Raw genomic sequence first — 11,253 nt, 5'->3', positions numbered from 1 at the left:
GGGGCCCGGGGCCACAAGGCCGTCCCCGGCCAGGCACGAACAAGAGTCCCCCCTGCTCCTTCTGGTGCCAAGCCTCCATGGGCCCATTTCGCAGCTGGGCAGAGTGTGACCAGCCCAGTGGTAGAGCGGGGCAGAGAAGCCAGGGGTCCTGGCTCTCCACCCCTGTGCTCAGCGGCTCCCAGCACCTCGGGGCCCCCCGCCCCCGGGGGGGGGGGGGGGGGGGCTCTAGGCAGAGGCAGGTGCCTCTTGTCATGCCTGCCCTGGGCTTGCCATTGGGATCAGCTGCTTAATGTGCTCAGAGCAGGACATGGAGGACCTGCAACATGGAGCTGGCGCGCCCTGGCAGAGCAGAGCCGGTGTAGCAAAGCAGCTGGGTGCAGGGGAGTGCGGGGGCACTGGCTGATGGCAACAACTCTAGGGAGGGGAGAGGACCTGGCTTCATGGGAGAGGTGGGTGCAGGAGATGGCACTGCCAGGACAACACGCCTGGCTCCTACTCTAGGCTGTGCTGCAGCATTGGGGTCTGCCTAAAGCATGGGGGAAATGGGACTCTGGATGCCTGGCTCCTCTCCCAGCGCCCAGGGATGGGGTCGAGGCCAGCGGGTGGAGCAGGAGGGTGCAACTCCTCCTTGCTTTCTCCTGGCAGGGAGGAGGAAACCCCCCTGTAGCTTCACCCCCTGTGAGGGAAGGGCCCTGCCCTACCTCAACTTTGCCACTGCTGGCCCCAGTGACCTTGGCAGCATCCCCACAGGCCAACCCCTGCTGCCAGCCCCTTCCTCCCGTGCTCCCAGCATCCAAGGCACAAAAGCAGTGACACAGGCTATTCTTAGCTGCTGTGGCAGGGACGTGCCCAAGGTGCTCCACATCCTCCCCTTCCCCCAGAGAGCTCTGCATATGCTCTGCCCTGGAACATGCAGCCGTGGAGATGCCCCTCCAGGCACAGCAGTCATGCCAGGCTCTTTTCCTGCTCTGCCCTTGACCTGCTGGTGGTTGATGCCTCCCTGCTTTGTGCTGGTGATGCCAGTGTCTGGCTGCTCCCAACCCATTGCAGGCTCATGGGGCAGGGCTGTACTGGGCTTCCACCCTACACACAACAATAGGCCCAGCATGCTGGGACCCAAGGGACCCTGCTGTCACCAGGGCTGATGGGGTCATGATGAGTTGGTGCCCCACAGAGTCAGTGCTTCATGAGCTGTGTCCTTCTCCATGCCATTGTCAAGGCCAAGGCAGCCCAGGCACGAGGGCAAGGCCTGCTCATGGCTGGGGGCAGCACGGTAGTGCTGTGCCAGTGAGAGGGGCTACTACACCTGCAACCAGGGGATAACAACCCATGACTGTGACCTTCCCTCTGCCTGCTGGAGTGTGGATGCCACTCCAGGGTGCTAGGGGATGTGTCAGGTATTTCCCCCCGACCAACTTCAGAGACAGCCAGAAAGGCCTGATCCCAGCTGCAGCCGGGGAGAGGAAAGGACTCATCAAGGGTAAGTCAGGCATGACTAACCTGATTGCCTTCTATGATGAGATGACTGGCTCTGTGGGTGTGGGAAGAGCAGTGGATGTGATCTACCTGGACATTAGCAAGACTTTTGATACAGCCTTCCACAATATTCTTGCAGACAAGCTAAGGAAGTACGGGCTGCATGAATGGTTTGTGAGGTGGATAGAAAACTGGCTGGAGCATCGGGCTCAAAGGGTAGAAATCAGTGGCTTCGTGTTTAGGCAGCCGGTTTCAAGTGGAGTGCCCCAGGGGTCGATCCTGGGCCCAGTTTTGTTCAATGTTTTCATCAACGACCTGGAAGGTAGCATGGGGTGCACCCTCAGCAAGTTTGCAGATGACACCAAGCTGGAGGGAATAGTAGATACGCTGGAGGGGAGGACTAGGATTCAGTGACCTTACCAAATTGGAGGATTGGACCAAAAGGAATCTCATGAGGTTCAACAAGGACAAGGGCAAAGTCCTGCACTTAGGACACAGCAGTCCTATACACTAGTACAGGCTGGGGGCTGACTGGCTGGGCAGCAGCTCTGTGAAAAAGAACCTGGGGTGACAGTGGACAATAAACTGAATATGGGCCAGCAGTGTGCCCTTGTTGCAAAGAAGGCTAGCGGCATCCTGGGATGCACTGGCAGGTATGTTGCCAGTAGGTCAAGGGAAGTAATTATTCCCCTCTATTCAGCACTGCTGAGGCTGCATCTGGAGTCCTGTGTCCAGTTTTAGGCCCCCAGTACAGAAAGGATGTGGACAAGTTGGAGAGGATCCAGCGAAGGGCAACAAAAATGGTTTGTGGACTGGGGCACATGACTTGTGAGAACAGGCTGAGGGAACTGGGCTTATTTAGTCTGCAGAAGAGAAGACTGAGGGGGGAATGAACAGCAGCCTTCAACTCCCCGAAGGTTGCAAAGAGGATGGAGCTGGACTGTTCTCAGTGGGGGCAGACGACAGAACAAGGAGCAATGGGCTCATTGCAGCAAAGGAAGTTGAGGTTGAATATTATAAAAAAACTTTCTCACCAGGAGAGTAGTAAAACACTGGAACAGACTACCCAGAGAGGTGGTGGAGTCTTCATCCTTGGAGGTTTTTAAGCCCCATCTCAACAAAGCCTTGCCTGGGATGATCTGGTTGGGGGTGGTCCTGCTTTGAGCAAGGGGTTGGATTAGATATGACTGCCAGAGCTCCCTTCCAGCTCTCATTGCCTATGACTCTATGAGCCAGGGTCAGGGAGGGGGCACACTTGATGCTCACACCCAAGGCCAGAAGGGGGGGAAGCGTGGCACACTCCTGGTGAGGGAAACCACAACAAGCCAGAGAGAGCACACTGCATGCACTCCACTGGGACCTGCTGTGCAGCTGAGAGCAGGGCAGCCCCCATGAGAGCAGCTGGAGCTCAGCCTCCTTACACCAGGGGTGATTCAGCCCAGTGCCCCAGGGCCACTGCCCTCAATGACACGTGCCCAGTGTGGCACCCTGTGCTTGCCGGGGGCAGGCAGGGCCCTGCTCCTCCTTCCCAGACTCCACTGCTGTGAGGCTTGGGGGTGGCATCCCCGCAGGGAGGCATTATGGAAAAGCCCTGTGGGTTTTCCCAGAATGCACTTCTGCAGTGCAGACCCACCTGTCCTTGGAGGGTGACATGGGGTGGAGCAGGACCCCAGCCCAGCCCCATCCTACCCCAAATGGAGCAGCTTGTGCCATTCTGCTGTTGAACGGGCCTACAATCCACCCCAGAGCTGGCTGCCTCTAAGTGCTGGAGGGTGTTTCCTTGTTGGCTGAGCTCCACTACATGGTCTCACCCACCCAGCCAGGCCCTCCAACCCTTTGGCCTTCCCCTCTGCCCCTTTGCTTCCCAGCAGGGCCAGGTTGGCGCTGCATTTACCCCATGTCCATGGTGCCTTCCCATAGCAGAGCCTCATGTGAAACCACTGGGCAGAGCAGGCACCAGTGCGGGGAGGAAGATTGAGGGGGGGCAGCCAAGCTTGGGGGATCCCAGTGATACCAGGACTTGCTGGCCCACCCTGTAGGAGCCACAGCCCCACACTGTGAGGTGACCAGGTGGGAGTGGACAGGCGAGGAGCTTGCCCCCGAAGGGAGGCCGTAAAGGGCAGGGAGGGGGCAGAGACACGAGGGTCCCTGGGCAGGGCAGCAGGTGCGAGGGGATGCAGCAAGCGAGTGGCATCAGGCCGAGCTCGCCTGGTGCCTTCAGTGCCCAGCAGCTGCCAGCAGAGGGCAGCGATGCCCCACAAAGGAGCTGGGGCCTGTCCCAGCCGGGGGCTCCTGCACTCAGCGCATGGGGAGCTGCAGCCACAGGACTGGGCTCAGACCCTGCTGGGCTGGTGCTGGGGGGCCCACAGCCTGGCCCTGCTGTGGGGCACAGCCCTGGGGTCGGGGGCAGCAGGGGGCAGGATCTGTCCCCGCGAGGCCCACTGCTCCCAGGTCTGCTGGGCAGGGCTGCCCCCACCTTTATGGCACCACAGTCCACAGCCTGTGGGAAACAACGCGGGAGACCCTAACTGCACGATGGACAGATGCAGAGTGGGCCCTGCCCCAGCCAGGCACTCCCTCCCCCAGGGGCGCAGGCTGTCTGCAGGCTCAGGCAGCCCCTGGGTGCAGCTGTGGCTCTGAGGCACAAAGGCCAGGAGCTCCCTGGCCAGGCCATGCCTTGCAGCTTGGCATTGAGCCCTGGTGGGGCCAGGGCCAGGGCCCCTGAAGGGGGCGGGGGGGGGGGCGGGGCGGGGGCCGGGGGGGGGGGGGGGGGGGGGGGCAGGGAAGCCTTGCACAGGGTTTCATGGGGATAACGTGGGTCACTGCTGAGCCCTAAGGAGGGTGCAGGAGCTACCCCCACTCCCAGAGCTGCGGGGATTGGAGACATGGGCCAACTCTTGCAGGAGCCAGCCGCGGCTCCAACATCCCCTTCCCCGCAAGGACTGGGGCCAGCCAGCCCTACAGCCAGGCTGCCACCACTGTGGGCAGGCATCTCTCCATACCTCAGCTCCCCGGGGCAATATCGGAGTGACGCCAAGCTGCCCCGTGCCTGGCACAGATCAGCTGACACCTGCATCCCTCCATGGCCCCGGGTTCCAGGCAGAGACAGGGGATGCAGGGGACAGGCCGGGGTGGCAGAGGGACAGAAGGAGTGGGGCTCTCACGTGTGATGTGGCAGCATCCAGAGCCAGAGCAAGGGGAGTCTGGAGGTGATGGAGAGATCCAGGCATCCCAACACTGAGCTCCGTTAGCTCATGGGGCTGGTGGAGAAGGCAAACGCAGGGTGCGAAGCCCTCTCCATGCAGAGGCTCCAGGCTGGGCACCCTCTCATGCTTCCTTCAGGTCTCCAGGGAGCCTAGGCTGGGGTCCTTCAGCCCCCCACCGCCCCAAAGGCCACTTCCCCTCCACGGTATGTGATGTGGTGTGCGGCCCCTCAGGCCCCCACCCCGACCCCGTGCATCCAGATTGGATTCACCATCGTGGCTTGGGAGATCCTGGCCCCTGGCAATGCCTGGTGCTGCTTCAAGCCTCGTGGCATTTGCCTCAGCCCCGTTTCACCTGGGATTGCACTGGCACCCAGAAATGGTGGGGTCAAGCCCTGGGGTGCTTGGCGATGCACAAATGCAGCTGGCCCCTGCCCCCAGGAGACTGCACTCTCCAGCCATGCCCTGCCTCTGGCTCTGCCTCCTACATACCAAGCCCCGCCCATCCACTGCCACTGGAGGGTAGCAGAGCCAGGGGGAGGAGCCACAGTGCTGAGCCCCTCCCTGGCCAGGCAACACCTGGCATAGGGCCCTGGGGGGTAGTATAAGCAGCAAAGGGGATCAGCCCCCAGTGCTGCAAGAGGATGCCCCAGCCTCATATCTGATCACTTCTCAGGCTGGATCCGGCCCACAGGCCATAGGTTGCTGACATCTGGCCTAGCCTAGCTGGTGGCCGGAGCACTGTGAGAGCAGGAGGCACCGGGGGAGAGGTGCTGGGACTGGAGCTTCAGCTCCCTGAGCAGGCGCCCAAACCACTAGGGGATTGGGCTGAGAGGTGGACGGCTTCCCCACTCCCCTGGCCCAGCAGGTCTCTCCCCATCTCAGGGGGAAGCTGACTCCGGGTTGTGTCAGTGCCACTGAGATGTGGGTAGGTGACGAGGCTCTGCCCGCTGTCCAGGGGAACCCCCCGGGGTGCCAGGCCATCCTGCCAACCCCCTGCCTGTGCCCGGTGCCGGCGGTGGCAGGTGTGAGCGTGCATTTGCCTCAGACCCTGGTTAGAGCCACAGAAAAGGGCGGCTCTGCTCCTGGGAGGAACAGGTTCCCACAGGATCATGGCATAAGGCGGCATTGTGTGAGCTCTGCCAAGGGGCCCGGTGCCTCCGTGCCTGGAGGGGGCAGGGTGGGGATGGGCAGGGCTGGGCATCAAGTGCAGCATGGCAGCCAGCCAAGCCTGGGGGAGGGGGGCAACGTGGGCACCGCTCCGGGCTCCCCACAGAGCTCCTGGCATCCAGGAGCCAGGCGCCACTGCCCCCCGGCTGCATCGGGGGAGTTTCACCTCTTCTGCCTCTGCCATGCCCAGGTGAGCTCTGCTCTGCCATGCAGGGGTCTGCCACCCACGGGGCCTGGGCCACTCGGGATGTGCCATGGCCATTGGCCATGCTGCCCCACAGCCCGGCTGTGAACAAGTCACAGGTCCAGTGCTGGGCAGCAGGGGCTCCCGGCCAGATCCGATGACTGGTCTGTTTGGTGCTGGGCCCTGGGGCAGTCCAGGAGGGGCTCGCGGGACCCTCCAGCCAATCCACCCTGAAACCTGAACCCCTTTCAGCCAGCGAGATGGAAAGAGATGGCCTAAAAGCAGGAAGAAAAGGGAGAGCACAAAGGAAAGAAACAGGCATTATCTGCCCCGAGAAACGGGACGAGCGTATCACACCTGGGCTTTGTCTGCCAAGGTGGCAGCCCCTCCCACGGCTCCTTCCAGCCAGCCCTTGGGATACTTGCCCCTTTCTCTCCCCGCGCCATTGTGCAGGGTGGCTGTGCCACGTCTCGGCACAGTCCTCCCTAGAGGTGGCTGCATTTCACTGCTGGCAGGCTGCTCCCCATGCTGGAAGACGCCTTGAGGCTCACGCAGTCTGGACCCCTAGTTTCATAGTAGGTAGGGTCGGAAGGGACCTAAGCAGATCATCTAGTCCGACCCCCTGCCATGGGCAGGAAAGAAAGCTGGGGTCAAACGACCCCGGCTAGGTGATTATCTAGCCTCCTTTTGAAGACCCCCAGGGTCAGAGCGAGCACCACTTCCCTTGGAAGTTGGTTCCAGATCCTAGCCACCCTGACACTGAAGTAGCACCTCCTGATGTCTAGCCTGAATCTACTCTCAGTCAACTTATGGCCGTTATTCTTTGTTACCCCCGGTAGTACTCAGGGGAACAGGGACTCTCCTACTGCCTGCTGGTCCCCCTTGACAAGTTCATAGGTGGCCACCATCCCACCTTTCTCTTGCGGAGGCTGAACAGGTTCAAGTCCCGTAGCCTCTCCTCGTAGTGCCTGCCCTGCTGCCCCTGATCATGCAAGTGGCCCTCCTCTGGACCCTCTCCATGCTGTCCACATCCCTCCTGAAGTGCGGTGCCCAGAACTGGACGCAGTACTCCAGCTGCAGCCTGACCAGTGTCGCATAGAGTGGGAGGATCACCTCCTTGGACCTGCTCGTGATGCATCTGTGGATGCACGACAAGGTGCGGTTAGCCTTGCTGACCGTGTCCTTACATTGGCCCATGTTCATCTTGGAACCAATAGTAACTCCAAGATCCTTCTCTGCCTCTGTGCTGATGAGAAGGGAGTTCCCCAGCCTGTAGGTCTGCTGCTGGTTCTTCCTCCCCAGGTGCAGCACCTTGCATTTGTCAGTATTGAATCCCATCCTGTTCTCATCTGTCCACCCCTGTAACCTGTCCAGATCTAGGTGCAGCCTGTCCCTCTCTTCCATTGTGCCCACTTCTCCCTCATCTTAGTGTCATCTGCGAACTTGAACAAGGTGCTTGTCACCCCCTCGTCCAAGTCGCTGATAAAGATGTTGAATAGTATGGGCCCGAGGACCAAGCCCTGGGGGGCCCCACTGCCCACATCCCTCCAAGTCGAAAATGACCTGTCCACCACCACTCTCTGGGTGCAGTCCTCCAGCCAATTTGTGACCCATCTGACTGTGTAGGCATCAACACCACAGACGCCTAATTTTTTAATGAGAATGGGGTGAGAGACAGTGTCGAAGGTCTTCCTAAAGTCCAGGAAGAGTATGTCCACCACAACACCTGTGTCTAAGGATGTTGTGACCTGGTCATAGAAGGCCACCAGGTTGGTCTGACAGGACCTGCCTCTAATGAACCCATGTTGGTTGCCCCTAAGCATGATCTCCCCTGCTGGCCCCTTGCAGATGTGCTCCTGGATAATTTTCTCAAACAGCTTCCCCAGGACTGAGGTAAGACTAACTGGCCTATAGTTTCCTGGGTCCTCTTTCCTCCCTTTTTTGAAAATGGGGACCACATTGGCCCTCTTCCAGTCGTCAGACACCTTGCCAGAGAACCACGAGTGCTCGTAAAGCCATGCCAGGGGTCCAGCAATGACCTCTGCCAGTTCCCTAAGCACTCTGGGGTGGAGATCGTCAGGACCTGCTGATTTGAACGTGTCCAGTCCCTCCAGAAGTTCCCTGACTAGGTCCTCGCTGACCCTGGGCCTGGCTGCGCCTCCCCTGGGTCCATCCGGTATCCCGGGGGGTGGGAGGGAGGGATCCCGGTCCCTGCTCAGAAAAATGGAAGCAAAGAATCTGTTAGAGAGATTAGCTTTGTCGTCTGGTGCTACCACCAGACTACCAAGCATGTCCTGCAGAGGCCCCACATTATTTGGCACCTTCTTTTTACCCCCTATGTATTTAAAAAAGGACTTCTTGTTATCTTTGATCTGGGTTGCTAGTCCCAGTTCCATCTCTGCCTTAGCCTTCCTAACAGCCCCCCCACAATCTCAAACCAAAGAGGTATAATCCTCCTTGGTGATGGCCCCTCCCTTCCATTGGGTGGGAAGGGAGGCACTGTTCCTACCCTGTCCCAGACAGGCGCCAAAGAGAGCATGCTGTTGCCTTCAGCCCCAGAGGTGGCTGCATTTCCATGGGGAGGTGAGACATGTCCCGTGCATGGTGAAGGGTTGGTGGTTCGTAGGGAAAAGGCAGATAGGTAGCTCCAAGGAGCTGATGCGATGCTGTCCTTGCGAGGGGAGGGACATGGACATAGTATTTGGTGCTGCAGGGACCTCCGTTTCCCAGGGCCTTTAAAACCTGCCCAGTGCTAGGAGCTCTGGCTGCTGAGGCCTTCGCTGCTTAGGTCTCCCTCACTGGAGCAGAGCTTCTCGTGCCCCCAGCCACGATCATCGCCCCGGCCGTGCCCCCAGAGACTAGCTGTCCCCTGCCCTTCAGGAGGATCCACGCTGCCCTCCTCAGGCACCCTTTGTGCCCGAGTCCAGGAAGCCGGACACACCGTGGTAGGCACCTGTGTGCACTGCTGCTGGCAGTCCCAGGTGAATCCCCATGTCCCATTGCTGCCCTGATTCCCTGTCCCTGCCCCTGCCCCCTCTACTTGCCTCCCCGAGGGCAAACCCCCTGAGGCAGCCCAGCAGCAACCTCTCCTTTGCTTCCCCTCCTGCTCTGCAGCTGCCCCTCTTGCCACCCCCGGTGCCCACCCAGGCCCAGACTGACACAGCACAACCACGGTAAAGTGGTTGTGGTGCTCCCACTCCCTGGCCAGCACTCGCAGGGGCGGGCACTGGCACTCCAGCCTGCCCCCCTGCCTATCACCTGAGTGGCAAGTGCAGCCGGTCAGGGGGTGCACCGGTGCTCTCAGGGGGTGCACATGCACCCCCGTGCACCCCCTACACATTGCCAGGGTGGTGAGGGATTGTGGGCCAGGAGCCAGGGCAGATGGCTTCTACTTTAGGATCATAGAAAATGAGGGTGGGAAGGGACCTCGGAGGTCACATCTAATCCAACCCCCTGCTACAAGCAGGACCAGCCCCAACTAGATCATCCCAGGCAAGGCTTTGTTGATTTGGGCCTTTCTGCCAGGCCAGGTCCCTCAGTGCCTCTTCGGGCAAGTGCTGAGGATGTTAGGGCTACCATATGTCCGGGTTTTCCCAGACATTTCCTCTTTTTGAGTCCTATGATCTCCGTTCAGATAGTTTTGAAATCTGAACAAGCATCCGGGATTTTGCTCCACTCCTCTGGTGTGAGCAGGGGGAGGGTGATTGGAAGCAGGGAGCACCACGTGCTTCTGCACGCGTATACACGTGCCCCACATGCGCCAGGCAGGGGAGTGGGAACAAGGTGTCCAGGCACCGGGGCTGCGGGTGGGGAGTGAGGGATGCTGGTAGGGGTTGGGGTGGGGGCTGCGCATCAGGAGTGTGGGGCACTGGCAGTACCAGGGGGCTGTGGGTGGGGAGTGAGGGGCACCATCAGGGTTGGGGGGGCAGGAGCTGTGGGTCAGGAGTGCAAGGAACTGGCAGTGCCAGGGGCTGCGACTTGGGAGTGAGGGACACCAGCATGGCTCAGGCAAGCAAGGGTCCGTGGGTCTGGAGTGAGGGACACTGGCAGGGCCAGGGGCCTGCAGGTCAGGAGTGAGGGGTAGCAGCAGGGATGGGGGCTGTAGGTCAGGATTGAGGGGCAGCAGCAGGGATGGGGGGGCTGCAGGTTGGGAGTGAGGTGTCCCCTGGCAGGAGTCCTCTTTTCTGGAACTGGAAATTTGGTAGCCAGGATGTGGCACTGATAAACCCATCACCGCATCCCTAAGTACTGTGAGAACAGCCTTCCTGACTGAGATGGGCCAGCACTGTCACAGACGCAGACGTGGCACCCATTTCCACCAACTGGCAGAGGCCAGGGCTGAAATTGGGCCCTGGAGCTACAGCACATAGGAGGCTTGTTCTCACCTGCCTTAGGACCCTCTGGCGCTTTGGGGAAACATCCCCCATCCGCCACGCACATGCCTGGGCCAGCCACGACCCCGTACCCGTTCCTGTCCAGTGGTTCAGAACAGCCCCGCTTGGCGAGCCAGAGGCCGAGGCAGCCTCCTGCCCAGACAGGCCTGCTGGGTCCTGTCTGAGGGGCCCATGTGGGAATTTTGCCTTTGATCCCAGGCAGGAACGTGACCCAGACTGGGCCTGCGCTGCTGAACAGCACCTGAAGGGCTGGGCTTCATCACGGCAGGCGCAGCCCAGGTACAAGGCCAGAGGTTCCTGCCTCAGAGCCTTCCTAGACTGCTTGTGGCTTCATAAGGCTTTGCTGGATGTGCCCTGCCCGCAGTCACAGAGGCACCAGGCCAGCTTTCCTCCCAGCCCAGCTCCCATGGTGGTGAGAACCCTAGTGTAGACAAGACTCTGGGGGGCCACTCCCACGAGAGGGGAGCAGGCCAGGCTGCGGGAGGGGATCCCAGATGTATCCACAACGGCCTGGGTAGGGCAAGGGTGCTTCCCAGCAGCCACCCCCTGGAGCATGCAGCCAGGCCTTCTGCACCTGCCTACCCCTGCTTGGATCTGCACCTGGCTGGCACCGCGGCCTGGGATCCCTGTGCCCCTAGGTCCCTGCATCTGGTGCAGTGCACAGCAGGAGGAGATGGCAGATCACCACCAACCCCTCATTGCCCCTCCTTTGCAGCCAGTATAACCCTATGTGTCCTTCAGGCATGTGGGGACATGCCACAGCTGGGAGGGACCTTGGGCCACGGGTCCTTTCCCTCATTAGCAGGTGTTCACAAGTGCCAGGAAT

The sequence above is a fragment of the Alligator sinensis genome, unplaced genomic scaffold (assembly GCF_000455745.1).
Source record: "Alligator sinensis unplaced genomic scaffold, ASM45574v1 scaffold463_1, whole genome shotgun sequence".
Classification (NCBI taxonomy): domain Eukaryota; kingdom Metazoa; phylum Chordata; order Crocodylia; family Alligatoridae; genus Alligator; species Alligator sinensis.
This window is presented reverse-complemented; position numbering follows the sequence as displayed.